At 42.3% G+C, this 14,486-nt stretch overlaps 25 non-coding genes across 25 annotated transcripts; 13 read left to right on the plus strand and 12 right to left on the minus strand.

Annotated features, from left to right (window-relative positions):
* The first annotated feature begins 18 nt into the window (after window positions 1-18).
* trnay-gua (transfer RNA tyrosine (anticodon GUA)) lies at window positions 19-105 on the plus strand. The gene is given in 2 exon segments: window positions 19-55; window positions 70-105. It is a non-coding gene; the product is annotated as a tRNA-Tyr (tRNA).
* Window positions 106-845: 740 nt separating this feature from the next.
* On the minus strand, window positions 846-918 carry trnam-cau (transfer RNA methionine (anticodon CAU)). Its single transcript has one exon. It is a non-coding gene; the product is annotated as a tRNA-Met (tRNA).
* Window positions 919-1,213: 295 nt separating this feature from the next.
* trnay-gua (transfer RNA tyrosine (anticodon GUA)) lies at window positions 1,214-1,300 on the plus strand. The gene is given in 2 exon segments: window positions 1,214-1,250; window positions 1,265-1,300. It is a non-coding gene; the product is annotated as a tRNA-Tyr (tRNA).
* A 752-nt stretch (window positions 1,301-2,052) lies between these two features.
* On the minus strand, window positions 2,053-2,125 carry trnam-cau (transfer RNA methionine (anticodon CAU)). Its single transcript has one exon. It is a non-coding gene; the product is annotated as a tRNA-Met (tRNA).
* A 295-nt stretch (window positions 2,126-2,420) lies between these two features.
* On the plus strand, window positions 2,421-2,507 carry trnay-gua (transfer RNA tyrosine (anticodon GUA)). Its single transcript is given in 2 exon segments — window positions 2,421-2,457; window positions 2,472-2,507. It is a non-coding gene; the product is annotated as a tRNA-Tyr (tRNA).
* A 743-nt stretch (window positions 2,508-3,250) lies between these two features.
* Window positions 3,251-3,323, minus strand: trnam-cau (transfer RNA methionine (anticodon CAU)). Its single transcript has one exon. It is a non-coding gene; the product is annotated as a tRNA-Met (tRNA).
* A 295-nt stretch (window positions 3,324-3,618) lies between these two features.
* trnay-gua (transfer RNA tyrosine (anticodon GUA)) lies at window positions 3,619-3,705 on the plus strand. Its single transcript is given in 2 exon segments — window positions 3,619-3,655; window positions 3,670-3,705. It is a non-coding gene; the product is annotated as a tRNA-Tyr (tRNA).
* A 565-nt stretch (window positions 3,706-4,270) lies between these two features.
* trnam-cau (transfer RNA methionine (anticodon CAU)) lies at window positions 4,271-4,343 on the minus strand. The gene has a single exon. It is a non-coding gene; the product is annotated as a tRNA-Met (tRNA).
* A 295-nt stretch (window positions 4,344-4,638) lies between these two features.
* Window positions 4,639-4,725, plus strand: trnay-gua (transfer RNA tyrosine (anticodon GUA)). The gene is given in 2 exon segments: window positions 4,639-4,675; window positions 4,690-4,725. It is a non-coding gene; the product is annotated as a tRNA-Tyr (tRNA).
* Window positions 4,726-5,474: 749 nt separating this feature from the next.
* trnam-cau (transfer RNA methionine (anticodon CAU)) lies at window positions 5,475-5,547 on the minus strand. The gene has a single exon. It is a non-coding gene; the product is annotated as a tRNA-Met (tRNA).
* A 295-nt stretch (window positions 5,548-5,842) lies between these two features.
* On the plus strand, window positions 5,843-5,929 carry trnay-gua (transfer RNA tyrosine (anticodon GUA)). Its single transcript is given in 2 exon segments — window positions 5,843-5,879; window positions 5,894-5,929. It is a non-coding gene; the product is annotated as a tRNA-Tyr (tRNA).
* Window positions 5,930-6,494: 565 nt separating this feature from the next.
* trnam-cau (transfer RNA methionine (anticodon CAU)) lies at window positions 6,495-6,567 on the minus strand. Its single transcript has one exon. It is a non-coding gene; the product is annotated as a tRNA-Met (tRNA).
* Window positions 6,568-6,862: 295 nt separating this feature from the next.
* trnay-gua (transfer RNA tyrosine (anticodon GUA)) lies at window positions 6,863-6,949 on the plus strand. The gene is given in 2 exon segments: window positions 6,863-6,899; window positions 6,914-6,949. It is a non-coding gene; the product is annotated as a tRNA-Tyr (tRNA).
* A 748-nt stretch (window positions 6,950-7,697) lies between these two features.
* Window positions 7,698-7,770, minus strand: trnam-cau (transfer RNA methionine (anticodon CAU)). The gene has a single exon. It is a non-coding gene; the product is annotated as a tRNA-Met (tRNA).
* A 295-nt stretch (window positions 7,771-8,065) lies between these two features.
* Window positions 8,066-8,152, plus strand: trnay-gua (transfer RNA tyrosine (anticodon GUA)). The gene is given in 2 exon segments: window positions 8,066-8,102; window positions 8,117-8,152. It is a non-coding gene; the product is annotated as a tRNA-Tyr (tRNA).
* A 749-nt stretch (window positions 8,153-8,901) lies between these two features.
* On the minus strand, window positions 8,902-8,974 carry trnam-cau (transfer RNA methionine (anticodon CAU)). Its single transcript has one exon. It is a non-coding gene; the product is annotated as a tRNA-Met (tRNA).
* A 295-nt stretch (window positions 8,975-9,269) lies between these two features.
* Window positions 9,270-9,356, plus strand: trnay-gua (transfer RNA tyrosine (anticodon GUA)). The gene is given in 2 exon segments: window positions 9,270-9,306; window positions 9,321-9,356. It is a non-coding gene; the product is annotated as a tRNA-Tyr (tRNA).
* A 752-nt stretch (window positions 9,357-10,108) lies between these two features.
* On the minus strand, window positions 10,109-10,181 carry trnam-cau (transfer RNA methionine (anticodon CAU)). The gene has a single exon. It is a non-coding gene; the product is annotated as a tRNA-Met (tRNA).
* A 295-nt stretch (window positions 10,182-10,476) lies between these two features.
* Window positions 10,477-10,563, plus strand: trnay-gua (transfer RNA tyrosine (anticodon GUA)). Its single transcript is given in 2 exon segments — window positions 10,477-10,513; window positions 10,528-10,563. It is a non-coding gene; the product is annotated as a tRNA-Tyr (tRNA).
* Window positions 10,564-11,484: 921 nt separating this feature from the next.
* Window positions 11,485-11,557, minus strand: trnam-cau (transfer RNA methionine (anticodon CAU)). The gene has a single exon. It is a non-coding gene; the product is annotated as a tRNA-Met (tRNA).
* Window positions 11,558-11,852: 295 nt separating this feature from the next.
* Window positions 11,853-11,939, plus strand: trnay-gua (transfer RNA tyrosine (anticodon GUA)). The gene is given in 2 exon segments: window positions 11,853-11,889; window positions 11,904-11,939. It is a non-coding gene; the product is annotated as a tRNA-Tyr (tRNA).
* A 743-nt stretch (window positions 11,940-12,682) lies between these two features.
* On the minus strand, window positions 12,683-12,755 carry trnam-cau (transfer RNA methionine (anticodon CAU)). The gene has a single exon. It is a non-coding gene; the product is annotated as a tRNA-Met (tRNA).
* Window positions 12,756-13,049: 294 nt separating this feature from the next.
* Window positions 13,050-13,136, plus strand: trnay-gua (transfer RNA tyrosine (anticodon GUA)). The gene is given in 2 exon segments: window positions 13,050-13,086; window positions 13,101-13,136. It is a non-coding gene; the product is annotated as a tRNA-Tyr (tRNA).
* Window positions 13,137-13,885: 749 nt separating this feature from the next.
* Window positions 13,886-13,958, minus strand: trnam-cau (transfer RNA methionine (anticodon CAU)). Its single transcript has one exon. It is a non-coding gene; the product is annotated as a tRNA-Met (tRNA).
* A 295-nt stretch (window positions 13,959-14,253) lies between these two features.
* Window positions 14,254-14,340, plus strand: trnay-gua (transfer RNA tyrosine (anticodon GUA)). Its single transcript is given in 2 exon segments — window positions 14,254-14,290; window positions 14,305-14,340. It is a non-coding gene; the product is annotated as a tRNA-Tyr (tRNA).
* Window positions 14,341-14,486: the final 146 nt, after the last annotated feature.

Genomic DNA, 14,486 nt, shown 5'->3' on the forward strand with positions numbered 1-14,486 from the left:
AGCCACCCTGCCATCCTTCCTTCGATAGCTCAGCTGGTAGAGCGGAGGACTGTAGTGGAACACATTGGCATCCTTAGGTCGCTGGTTCAATTCCGGCTCGAAGGACAATACTTTTTTTTTTTTTTCTCCAACCTGGTTTTACTGGTAATGAGGATAAAAAGAAGGAATGAAACCTAAGGCAACAACTGTCTGAAACAACAACAACAACAACAACATCATCATCATCATCATCATCAAATAAAAATAAGTTAATCATTTTCACCTAGCTCTGGGCAGCCACGTGTCATACGTTGTCAAGTGTGGGGAATTAGCTCAAATGGTTTTACTGGTAATGAGGATAAAAAGAAGGAATGAAACCTAAGGCAACAACTGTCTGAAACAACAACAACAACAACATCATCATCATCATCATCAAATAAAAATAAGTTAATCATTTTCACCTAGCTCTGGGAAGCCACGTGTCATACGTTGTCAAGTGTTGGGAATTAGCTCAAATGGTTTTACTGGTAATGAGGATAAAAAGAAGGAATGAAACCTAAGGCAACAACTGTCTGAAACAACAACAACAACAACAACATCATCATCATCATCAAATAAAAATAAGTTAATCATTTTCACCTAGCTCTGGGCAGCCACGTGTCATACGTTGTCAAATGTGGGGAATTAGCTCAAATGGTAGAGCGCTCGTTTAGCATGCGAGAAGTAGCGGGATCGATACCTGCATTCTCCAATGGATGCTCTTTCTTTAATAAATGGTTCGAAAATGTTCAATCTGGTCTAACTTGGGAACAAAGATTTCATTCCAACAGCTGTAAAATAGTCTATTAAAAAAAACACACAGAAGCTGCCCCCTCTGAGGATCGAACTCAGGACCTTCAGATTATGAGACTGACGCGCTACCTACTGCGCTAAGGAGGCAGAGACACCTCGAGGTCGCCATTTATCAACCCTGTCCTACAAATTTCCAAAGCTGAGGGTAAACAAGCATACAACAACAGTCGCGAGCCAGGCAGGAGTCAAACCTACAATCTTCTGATGTGTAGTCAGACTATCCATTGTGCCACTGGCCCCTGTGTTCTGGAAGCACTGTTAACGCACACTCGGCAACAAGAAGAAAAACAGTGGTGGCAGCTATTGACTGCTGCAGTCAGCTGAGCTTGCCAGCCTTTTGCTGAATTGTGTATTGTCCTCAAGGAGCCACCCTCCCATCCTTCCTTCGATAGCTCAGCTGGTAGAGCGGAGGACTGTAGTGGAACACATTGGCATCCTTAGGTCGCTGGTTCAATTCCGGCTCGAAGGACAATACTTTTTTTTTTTTTTCTCCTACCTGGTTTTACTGGTAATGAGGATAAAAAGAAGGAATGAAACCTAAGGCAACAACTGTCTGAAACAACAACAACAACAACAACATCATCATCATCATCATCATCAAATAAAAATAAGTTAATCATTTTCACCTAGCTCTGGGCAGCCACGTGTCATACGTTGTCAAGTGTGGGGAATTAGCTCAAATGGTTTTACTGGTAATGAGGATAAAAAGAAGGAATGAAACCTAAGGCAACAACTGTCTGAAACAACAACAACAACAACATCATCATCATCATCATCAAATAAAAATGAGTTAATCATTTTCACCTAGCTCTGGGAAGCCACGTGTCATACGTTGTCAAGTGTTGGGAATTAGCTCAAATGGTTTTACTGGTAATGAGGATAAAAAGAAGGAATGAAACCTAAGGCAACAACTGTCTGAAACAACAACAACAACAACAACAACAACATCATCATCATCATCATCATCAAATAAAAATAAGTTAATCATTTTCACCTAGCTCTGGGCAGCCACGTGTCATACGTTGTCAAATGTGGGGAATTAGCTCAAATGGTAGAGCGCTCGTTTAGCATGCGAGAAGTAGCGGGATCGATACCTGCATTCTCCAATGGATGCTCTTTCTTTAATAAATGGTTCGAAAATGTTCAATCTGGTCTAACTTGGGAACAAAGATTTCATTCCAACAGCTGTAAAATAGTCTATTAAAAAAAACACACAGAAGCTGCCCCCTCTGAGGATCGAACTCAGGACCTTCAGATTATGAGACTGACGCGCTACCTACTGCGCTAAGGAGGCAGAGACACCTCGAGGTCGCCATTTATCAACCCTGTCCTACAAATTTCCAAAGCTGAGGGTAAACAAGCATACAACAACAGTCGCGAGCCAGGCAGGAGTCAAACCTACAATCTTCTGATGTGTAGTCAGACTATCCATTGTGCCACTGGCCCCTGTGTTCTGGAAGCACTGTTAACGCACACTCGGCAACAAGAAGAAAAACAGTGGTGGCAGCTATTGACTGCTGCAGTCAGCTGAGCTTGCCAGCCTTTTGCTGAATTGTGTATTGTCCTCAAGGAGCCACCCTCCCATCCTTCCTTCGATAGCTCAGCTGGTAGAGCGGAGGACTGTAGTGGAACACATTGGCATCCTTAGGTCGCTGGTTCAATTCCGGCTCGAAGGACAATACTTTTTTTTTTTTTTCTCCTACCTGGTTTTACTGGTAATGAGGATAAAAAGAAGGAATGAAACCTAAGGCAACAACTGTCTGAAACAACAACAACAACAACAACATCATCATCATCATCATCATCAAATAAAAATAAGTTAATCATTTTCACCTAGCTCTGGGCAGCCACGTGTCATACGTTGTCAAGTGTGGGGAATTAGCTCAAATGGTTTTACTGGTAATGAGGATAAAAAGAAGGAATGAAACCTAAGGCAACAACTGTCTGAAACAACAACAACAACAACATCATCATCATCATCATCAAATAAAAATAAGTTAATCATTTTCACCTAGCTCTGGGAAGCCACGTGTCATACGTTGTCAAGTGTTGGGAATTAGCTCAAATGGTTTTACTGGTAATGAGGATAAAAAGAAGGAATGAAACCTAAGGCAACAACTGTCTGAAACAACAACAACAACAACAACATCATCATCATCATCATCAAATAAAAATAAGTTAATCATTTTCACCTAGCTCTGGGCAGCCACGTGTCATACGTTGTCAAATGTGGGGAATTAGCTCAAATGGTAGAGCGCTCGTTTAGCATGCGAGAAGTAGCGGGATCGATACCTGCATTCTCCAATGGATGCTCTTTCTTTAATAAATGGTTCGAAAATGTTCAATCTGGTCTAACTTGGGAACAAAGATTTCATTCCAACAGCTGTAAAATAGTCTATTAAAAAAAACACACAGAAGCTGCCCCCTCTGAGGATCGAACTCAGGACCTTCAGATTATGAGACTGACGCGCTACCTACTGCGCTAAGGAGGCAGAGACACCTCGAGGTCGCCATTTATCAACCCTGTCCTACAAATTTCCAAAGCTGAGGGTAAACAAGCATACAACAACAGTCGCGAGCCAGGCAGGAGTCAAACCTACAATCTTCTGATGTGTAGTCAGACTATCCATTGTGCCACTGGCCCCTGTGTTCTGGAAGCACTGTTAACGCACACTCGGCAACAAGAAGAAAAACAGTGGTGGCAGCTATTGACTGCTGCAGTCAGCTGAGCTTGCCAGCCTTTTGCTGAATTGTGTATTGTCCTCAAGGAGCCACCCTCCCATCCTTCCTTCGATAGCTCAGCTGGTAGAGCGGAGGACTGTAGTGGAACACATTGGCATCCTTAGGTCGCTGGTTCAATTCCGGCTCGAAGGACAATACTTTTTTTTTTTTTTCTCCTACCTGGTTTTACTGGTAATGAGGATAAAAAGAAGGAATGAAACCTAAGGCAACAACTGTCTGAAACAACAACAACAACAACATCATCATCATCATCATCAAATAAAAATAAGTTAATCATTTTCACCTAGCTCTGGGAAGCCACGTGTCATACGTTGTCAAGTGTTGGGAATTAGCTCAAATGGTTTTACTGGTAATGAGGATAAAAAGAAGGAATGAAACCTAAGGCAACAACTGTCTGAAACAACAACAACAACAACAACAACATCATCATCATCATCATCATCAAATAAAAATAAGTTAATCATTTTCACCTAGCTCTGGGCAGCCACGTGTCATACGTTGTCAAATGTGGGGAATTAGCTCAAATGGTAGAGCGCTCGTTTAGCATGCGAGAAGTAGCGGGATCGATACCTGCATTCTCCAATGGATGCTCTTTCTTTAATAAATGGTTCGAAAATGTTCAATCTGGTCTAACTTGGGAACAAAGATTTCATTCCAACAGCTGTAAAATAGTCTATTAAAAAAAACACACAGAAGCTGCCCCCTCTGAGGATCGAACTCAGGACCTTCAGATTATGAGACTGACGCGCTACCTACTGCGCTAAGGAGGCAGAGACACCTCGAGGTCGCCATTTATCAACCCTGTCCTACAAATTTCCAAAGCTGAGGGTAAACAAGCATACAACAACAGTCGCGAGCCAGGCAGGAGTCAAACCTACAATCTTCTGATGTGTAGTCAGACTATCCATTGTGCCACTGGCCCCTGTGTTCTGGAAGCACTGTTAACGCACACTCGGCAACAAGAAGAAAAACAGTGGTGGCAGCTATTGACTGCTGCAGTCAGCTGAGCTTGCCAGCCTTTTGCTGAATTGTGTATTGTCCTCAAGGAGCCACCCTCCCATCCTTCCTTCGATAGCTCAGCTGGTAGAGCGGAGGACTGTAGTGGAACACATTGGCATCCTTAGGTCGCTGGTTCAATTCCGGCTCGAAGGACAATACTTTTTTTTTTTTTTCTCCTACCTGGTTTTACTGGTAATGAGGATAAAAAGAAGGAATGAAACCTAAGGCAACAACTGTCTGAAACAACAACAACAACAACAACATCATCATCATCATCATCATCAAATAAAAATAAGTTAATCATTTTCACCTAGCTCTGGGCAGCCACGTGTCATACGTTGTCAAGTGTGGGGAATTAGCTCAAATGGTTTTACTGGTAATGAGGATAAAAAGAAGGAATGAAACCTAAGGCAACAACTGTCTGAAACAACAACAACAACAACATCATCATCATCATCATCAAATAAAAATAAGTTAATCATTTTCACCTAGCTCTGGGAAGCCACGTGTCATACGTTGTCAAGTGTTGGGAATTAGCTCAAATGGTTTTACTGGTAATGAGGATAAAAAGAAGGAATGAAACCTAAGGCAACAACTGTCTGAAACAACAACAACAACAACAACAACATCATCATCATCATCATCATCAAATAAAAATAAGTTAATCATTTTCACCTAGCTCTGGGCAGCCACGTGTCATACGTTGTCAAATGTGGGGAATTAGCTCAAATGGTAGAGCGCTCGTTTAGCATGCGAGAAGTAGCGGGATCGATACCTGCATTCTCCAATGGATGCTCTTTCTTTAATAAATGGTTCGAAAATGTTCAATCTGGTCTAACTTGGGAACAAAGATTTCATTCCAACAGCTGTAAAATAGTCTATTAAAAAAAACACACAGAAGCTGCCCCCTCTGAGGATCGAACTCAGGACCTTCAGATTATGAGACTGACGCGCTACCTACTGCGCTAAGGAGGCAGAGACACCTCGAGGTCGCCATTTATCAACCCTGTCCTACAAATTTCCAAAGCTGAGGGTAAACAAGCATACAACAACAGTCGCGAGCCAGGCAGGAGTCAAACCTACAATCTTCTGATGTGTAGTCAGACTATCCATTGTGCCACTGGCCCCTGTGTTCTGGAAGCACTGTTAACGCACACTCGGCAACAAGAAGAAAAACAGTGGTGGCAGCTATTGACTGCTGCAGTCAGCTGAGCTTGCCAGCCTTTTGCTGAATTGTGTATTGTCCTCAAGGAGCCACCCTCCCATCCTTCCTTCGATAGCTCAGCTGGTAGAGCGGAGGACTGTAGTGGAACACATTGGCATCCTTAGGTCGCTGGTTCAATTCCGGCTCGAAGGACAATACTTTTTTTTTTTTTTCTCCTACCTGGTTTTACTGGTAATGAGGATAAAAAGAAGGAATGAAACCTAAGGCAACAACTGTCTGAAACAACAACAACAACAACATCATCATCATCATCATCAAATAAAAATAAGTTAATCATTTTCACCTAGCTCTGGGCAGCCACGTGTCATACGTTGTCAAGTGTTGGGAATTAGCTCAAATGGTTTTACTGGTAATGAGGATAAAAAGAAGGAATGAAACCTAAGGCAACAACTGTCTGAAACAACAACAACAACAACAACAACATCATCATCATCATCATCATCAAATAAAAATAAGTTAATCATTTTCACCTAGCTCTGGGCAGCCACGTGTCATACGTTGTCAAATGTGGGGAATTAGCTCAAATGGTAGAGCGCTCGTTTAGCATGCGAGAAGTAGCGGGATCGATACCTGCATTCTCCAATGGATGCTCTTTCTTTAATAAATGGTTCGAAAATGTTCAATCTGGTCTAACTTGGGAACAAAGATTTCATTCCAACAGCTGTAAAATAGTCTATTAAAAAAAACACACAGAAGCTGCCCCCTCTGAGGATCGAACTCAGGACCTTCAGATTATGAGACTGACGCGCTACCTACTGCGCTAAGGAGGCAGAGACACCTCGAGGTCGCCATTTATCAACCCTGTCCTACAAATTTCCAAAGCTGAGGGTAAACAAGCATACAACAACAGTCGCGAGCCAGGCAGGAGTCAAACCTACAATCTTCTGATGTGTAGTCAGACTATCCATTGTGCCACTGGCCCCTGTGTTCTGGAAGCACTGTTAACGCACACTCGGCAACAAGAAGAAAAACAGTGGTGGCAGCTATTGACTGCTGCAGTCAGCTGAGCTTGCCAGCCTTTTGCTGAATTGTGTATTGTCCTCAAGGAGCCACCCTCCCATCCTTCCTTCGATAGCTCAGCTGGTAGAGCGGAGGACTGTAGTGGAACACATTGGCATCCTTAGGTCGCTGGTTCAATTCCGGCTCGAAGGACAATACTTTTTTTTTTTTTCTCCTACCTGGTTTTACTGGTAATGAGGATAAAAAGAAGGAATGAAACCTAAGGCAACAACTGTCTGAAACAACAACAACAACAACAACATCATCATCATCATCATCATCAAATAAAAATAAGTTAATCATTTTCACCTAGCTCTGGGCAGCCACGTGTCATACGTTGTCAAGTGTGGGGAATTAGCTCAAATGGTTTTACTGGTAATGAGGATAAAAAGAAGGAATGAAACCTAAGGCAACAACTGTCTGAAACAACAACAACAACAACATCATCATCATCATCATCAAATAAAAATAAGTTAATCATTTTCACCTAGCTCTGGGAAGCCACGTGTCATACGTTGTCAAGTGTTGGGAATTAGCTCAAATGGTTTTACTGGTAATGAGGATAAAAAGAAGGAATGAAACCTAAGGCAACAACTGTCTGAAACAACAACAACAACAACAACAACATCATCATCATCATCATCATCAAATAAAAATAAGTTAATCATTTTCACCTAGCTCTGGGCAGCCACGTGTCATACGTTGTCAAATGTGGGGAATTAGCTCAAATGGTAGAGCGCTCGTTTAGCATGCGAGAAGTAGCGGGATCGATACCTGCATTCTCCAATGGATGCTCTTTCTTTAATAAATGGTTCGAAAATGTTCAATCTGGTCTAACTTGGGAACAAAGATTTCATTCCAACAGCTGTAAAATAGTCTATTAAAAAAAACACACAGAAGCTGCCCCCTCTGAGGATCGAACTCAGGACCTTCAGATTATGAGACTGACGCGCTACCTACTGCGCTAAGGAGGCAGAGACACCTCGAGGTCGCCATTTATCAACCCTGTCCTACAAATTTCCAAAGCTGAGGGTAAACAAGCATACAACAACAGTCGCGAGCCAGGCAGGAGTCAAACCTACAATCTTCTGATGTGTAGTCAGACTATCCATTGTGCCACTGGCCCCTGTGTTCTGGAAGCACTGTTAACGCACACTCGGCAACAAGAAGAAAAACAGTGGTGGCAGCTATTGACTGCTGCAGTCAGCTGAGCTTGCCAGCCTTTTGCTGAATTGTGTATTGTCCTCAAGGAGCCACCCTCCCATCCTTCCTTCGATAGCTCAGCTGGTAGAGCGGAGGACTGTAGTGGAACACATTGGCATCCTTAGGTCGCTGGTTCAATTCCGGCTCGAAGGACAATACTTTTTTTTTTTTTTCTCCTACCTGGTTTTACTGGTAATGAGGATAAAAAGAAGGAATGAAACCTAAGGCAACAACTGTCTGAAACAACAACAACAACAACAACATCATCATCATCATCATCATCAAATAAAAATAAGTTAATCATTTTCACCTAGCTCTGGGCAGCCACGTGTCATACGTTGTCAAGTGTGGGGAATTAGCTCAAATGGTTTTACTGGTAATGAGGATAAAAAGAAGGAATGAAACCTAAGGCAACAACTGTCTGAAACAACAACAACAACAACATCATCATCATCATCATCAAATAAAAATAAGTTAATCATTTTCACCTAGCTCTGGGAAGCCACGTGTCATACGTTGTCAAGTGTTGGGAATTAGCTCAAATGGTTTTACTGGTAATGAGGATAAAAAGAAGGAATGAAACCTAAGGCAACAACTGTCTGAAACAACAACAACAACAACAACAACATCATCATCATCATCATCATCAAATAAAAATAAGTTAATCATTTTCACCTAGCTCTGGGCAGCCACGTGTCATACGTTGTCAAATGTGGGGAATTAGCTCAAATGGTAGAGCGCTCGTTTAGCATGCGAGAAGTAGCGGGATCGATACCTGCATTCTCCAATGGATGCTCTTTCTTTAATAAATGGTTCGAAAATGTTCAATCTGGTCTAACTTGGGAACAAAGATTTCATTCCAACAGCTGTAAAATAGTCTATTAAAAAAAACACACAGAAGCTGCCCCCTCTGAGGATCGAACTCAGGACCTTCAGATTATGAGACTGACGCGCTACCTACTGCGCTAAGGAGGCAGAGACACCTCGAGGTCGCCATTTATCAACCCTGTCCTACAAATTTCCAAAGCTGAGGGTAAACAAGCATACAACAACAGTCGCGAGCCAGGCAGGAGTCAAACCTACAATCTTCTGATGTGTAGTCAGACTATCCATTGTGCCACTGGCCCCTGTGTTCTGGAAGCACTGTTAACGCACACTCGGCAACAAGAAGAAAAACAGTGGTGGCAGCTATTGACTGCTGCAGTCAGCTGAGCTTGCCAGCCTTTTGCTGAATTGTGTATTGTCCTCAAGGAGCCACCCTCCCATCCTTCCTTCGATAGCTCAGCTGGTAGAGCGGAGGACTGTAGTGGAACACATTGGCATCCTTAGGTCGCTGGTTCAATTCCGGCTCGAAGGACAATACTTTTTTTTTTTTTTCTCCTACCTGGTTTTACTGGTAATGAGGATAAAAAGAAGGAATGAAACCTAAGGCAACAACTGTCTGAAACAACAACAACAACAACAACATCATCATCATCATCATCATCAAATAAAAATAAGTTAATCATTTTCACCTAGCTCTGGGCAGCCACGTGTCATACGTTGTCAAGTGTGGGGAATTAGCTCAAATGGTTTTACTGGTAATGAGGATAAAAAGAAGGAATGAAACCTAAGGCAACAACTGTCTGAAACAACAACAACAACAACATCATCATCATCATCATCAAATAAAAATAAGTTAATCATTTTCACCTAGCTCTGGGAAGCCACGTGTCATACGTTGTCAAGTGTTGGGAATTAGCTCAAATGGTTTTACTGGTAATGAGGATAAAAAGAAGGAATGAAACCTAAGGCAACAACTGTCTGAAACAACAACAACAACAACAACAACAACATCATCATCATCATCATCATCAAATAAAAATAAGTTAATCATTTTCACCTAGCTCTGGGCAGCCACGTGTCATACGTTGTCAAATGTGGGGAATTAGCTCAAATGGTAGAGCGCTCGTTTAGCATGCGAGAAGTAGCGGGATCGATACCTGCATTCTCCAATGGATGCTCTTTCTTTAATAAATGGTTCGAAAATGTTCAATCTGGTCTAACTTGGGAACAAAGATTTCATTCCAACAGCTGTAAAATAGTCTATTAAAAAAAACACACAGAAGCTGCCCCCTCTGAGGATCGAACTCAGGACCTTCAGATTATGAGACTGACGCGCTACCTACTGCGCTAAGGAGGCAGAGACACCTCGAGGTCGCCATTTATCAACCCTGTCCTACAAATTTCCAAAGCTGAGGGTAAACAAGCATACAACAACAGTCGCGAGCCAGGCAGGAGTCAAACCTACAATCTTCTGATGTGTAGTCAGACTATCCATTGTGCCACTGGCCCCTGTGTTCTGGAAGCACTGTTAACGCACACTCGGCAACAAGAAGAAAAACAGTGGTGGCAGCTATTGACTGCTGCAGTCAGCTGAGCTTGCCAGCCTTTTGCTGAATTGTGTATTGTCCTCAAGGAGCCACCCTCCCATCCTTCCTTCGATAGCTCAGCTGGTAGAGCGGAGGACTGTAGTGGAACACATTGGCATCCTTAGGTCGCTGGTTCAATTCCGGCTCGAAGGACAATACTTTTTTTTTTTTTTCTCCTACCTGGTTTTACTGGTAATGAGGATAAAAAGAAGGAATGAAACCTAAGGCAACAACTGTCTGAAACAACAACAACAACAACAACATCATCATCATCATCATCATCAAATAAAAATAAGTTAATCATTTTCACCTAGCTCTGGGCAGCCACGTGTCATACGTTGTCAAGTGTGGGGAATTAGCTCAAATGGTTTTACTCGTAATGAGGATAAAAAGAAGGAATGAAACCTAAGGCAACAACTGTCTGAAACAACAACAACAACAACATCATCATCATCATCATCAAATAAAAATAAGTTAATCATTTTCACCTAGCTCTGGGAAGCCACGTGTCATACGTTGTCAAGTGTTGGGAATTAGCTCAAATGGTTTTACTGGTAATGAGGATAAAAAGAAGGAATGAAACCTAAGGCAACAACTGTCTGAAACAACAACAACAACAACAACATCATCATCATCATCATCAAATAAAAATAAGTTAATCATTTTCACCTAGCTCTGGGCAGCCACGTGTCATACGTTGTCAAGTGTGGGGAATTAGCTCAAATGGTTTTACTGGTAATGAGGATAAAAAGAAGGAATGAAACCTAAGGCAACAACTGTCTGAAACAACAACAACAACAACATCATCATCATCATCATCAAATAAAAATAAGTTAATCATTTTCACCTAGCTCTGGGCAGCCACGTGTCATACGTTGTCAAATGTGGGGAATTAGCTCAAATGGTAGAGCGCTCGTTTAGCATGCGAGAAGTAGCGGGATCGATACCTGCATTCTCCAATGGATGCTCTTTCTTTAATAAATGGTTCGAAAATGTTCAATCTGGTCTAACTTGGGAACAAAGATTTCATTCCAACAGCTGTAAAATAGTCTATTAAAAAAAACACACAGAAGCTGCCCCCTCTGAGGATCGAACTCAGGACCTTCAGATTATGAGACTGACGCGCTACCTACTGCGCTAAGGAGGCAGAGACACCTCGAGGTCGCCATTTATCAACCCTGTCCTACAAATTTCCAAAGCTGAGGGTAAACAAGCATACAACAACAGTCGCGAGCCAGGCAGGAGTCAAACCTACAATCTTCTGATGTGTAGTCAGACTATCCATTGTGCCACTGGCCCCTGTGTTCTGGAAGCACTGTTAACGCACACTCGGCAACAAGAAGAAAAACAGTGGTGGCAGCTATTGACTGCTGCAGTCAGCTGAGCTTGCCAGCCTTTTGCTGAATTGTGTATTGTCCTCAAGGAGCCACCCTCCCATCCTTCCTTCGATAGCTCAGCTGGTAGAGCGGAGGACTGTAGTGGAACACATTGGCATCCTTAGGTCGCTGGTTCAATTCCGGCTCGAAGGACAATACTTTTTTTTTTTTTTCTCCTACCTGGTTTTACTGGTAATGAGGATAAAAAGAAGGAATGAAACCTAAGGCAACAACTGTCTGAAACAACAACAACAACAACAACATCATCATCATCATCATCATCAAATAAAAATAAGTTAATCATTTTCACCTAGCTCTGGGCAGCCACGTGTCATACGTTGTCAAGTGTGGGGAATTAGCTCAAATGGTTTTACTGGTAATGAGGATAAAAAGAAGGAATGAAACCTAAGGCAACAACTGTCTGAAACAACAACAACAACAACATCATCATCATCATCATCAAATAAAAATAAGTTAATCATTTTCACCTAGCTCTGGGAAGCCACGTGTCATACGTTGTCAAGTGTTGGGAATTAGCTCAAATGGTTTTACTGGTAATGAGGATAAAAAGAAGGAATGAAACCTAAGGCAACAACTGTCTGAAACAACAACAACAACAACAACAACAACATCATCATCATCAAATAAAAATAAGTTAATCATTTTCACCTAGCTCTGGGCAGCCACGTGTCATACGTTGTCAAATGTGGGGAATTAGCTCAAATGGTAGAGCGCTCGTTTAGCATGCGAGAAGTAGCGGGATCGATACCTGCATTCTCCAATGGATGCTCTTTCTTTAATAAATGGTTCGAAAATGTTCAATCTGGTCTAACTTGGGAACAAAGATTTCATTCCAACAGCTGTAAAATAGTCTATTAAAAAAAACACACAGAAGCTGCCCCCTCTGAGGATCGAACTCAGGACCTTCAGATTATGAGACTGACGCGCTACCTACTGCGCTAAGGAGGCAGAGACACCTCGAGGTCGCCATTTATCAACCCTGTCCTACAAATTTCCAAAGCTGAGGGTAAACAAGCATACAACAACAGTCGCGAGCCAGGCAGGAGTCAAACCTACAATCTTCTGATGTGTAGTCAGACTATCCATTGTGCCACTGGCCCCTGTGTTCTGGAAGCACTGTAACGCACACTCGGCAACAAGAAGAAAAACAGTGGTGGCAGCTATTGACTGCTGCAGTCAGCTGAGCTTGCCAGCCTTTTGCTGAATTGTGTATTGTCCTCAAGGAGCCACCCTCCCATCCTTCCTTCGATAGCTCAGCTGGTAGAGCGGAGGACTGTAGTGGAACACATTGGCATCCTTAGGTCGCTGGTTCAATTCCGGCTCGAAGGACAATACTTTTTTTTTTTTTTCTCCTACCTGGTTTTACTGGTAATGAGGATAAAAAGAAGGAATGAAACCTAAGGCAACAACTGTCTGAAACAACAACAACAACAACAACATCATCATCATCATCATCATCAAATAAAAATAAGTTAATCATTTTCACCTAGCTCTGGGCAGCCACGTGTCATACGTTGTCAAGTGTGGGGAATTAGCTCAAATGGTTTTACTGGTAATGAGGATAAAAAGAAGGAATGAAACCTAAGGCAACAACTGTCTGAAACAACAACAACAACAACATCATCATCATCATCATCAAATAAAAATAAGTTAATCATTTTCACCTAGCTCTGGGAAGCCACGTGTCATACGTTGTCAAGTGTTGGGAATTAGCTCAAATGGTTTTACTGGTAATGAGGATAAAAAGAAGGAATGAAACCTAAGGCAACAACTGTCTGAAACAACAACAACAACAACAACAACATCATCATCATCATCATCATCAAATAAAAATAAGTTAATCATTTTCACCTAGCTCTGGGCAGCCACGTGTCATACGTTGTCAAATGTGGGGAATTAGCTCAAATGGTAGAGCGCTCGTTTAGCATGCGAGAAGTAGCGGGATCGATACCTGCATTCTCCAATGGATGCTCTTTCTTTAATAAATGGTTCGAAAATGTTCAATCTGGTCTAACTTGGGAACAAAGATTTCATTCCAACAGCTGTAAAATAGTCTATTAAAAAAAACACACAGAAGCTGCCCCCTCTGAGGATCGAACTCAGGACCTTCAGATTATGAGACTGACGCGCTACCTACTGCGCTAAGGAGGCAGAGACACCTCGAGGTCGCCATTTATCAACCCTGTCCTACAAATTTCCAAAGCTGAGGGTAAACAAGCATACAACAACAGTCGCGAGCCAGGCAGGAGTCAAACCTACAATCTTCTGATGTGTAGTCAGACTATCCATTGTGCCACTGGCCCCTGTGTTCTGGAAGCACTGTTAACGCACACTCGGCAACAAGAAGAAAAACAGTGGTGGCAGCTATTGACTGCTGCAGTCAGCTGAGCTTGCCAGCCTTTTGCTGAATTGTGTATTGTCCTCAAGGAGCCACCCTCCCATCCTTCCTTCGATAGCTCAGCTGGTAGAGCGGAGGACTGTAGTGGAACACATTGGCATCCTTAGGTCGCTGGTTCAATTCCGGCTCGAAGGACAATACTTTTTTTTTTTTTTCTCCTACCTGGTTTTACTGGTAATGAGGATAAAAAGAAGGAATGAAACCTAAGGCAACAACTGTCTGAAACAACAACAACAACAACAACATCATCATCATCATCATCATCAAATAAAAATAAGTTA

This window comes from Acipenser ruthenus, chromosome 39 (assembly GCF_902713425.1).
Source record: "Acipenser ruthenus chromosome 39, fAciRut3.2 maternal haplotype, whole genome shotgun sequence".
In the NCBI taxonomy this organism is placed as follows: domain Eukaryota; kingdom Metazoa; phylum Chordata; class Actinopteri; order Acipenseriformes; family Acipenseridae; genus Acipenser; species Acipenser ruthenus.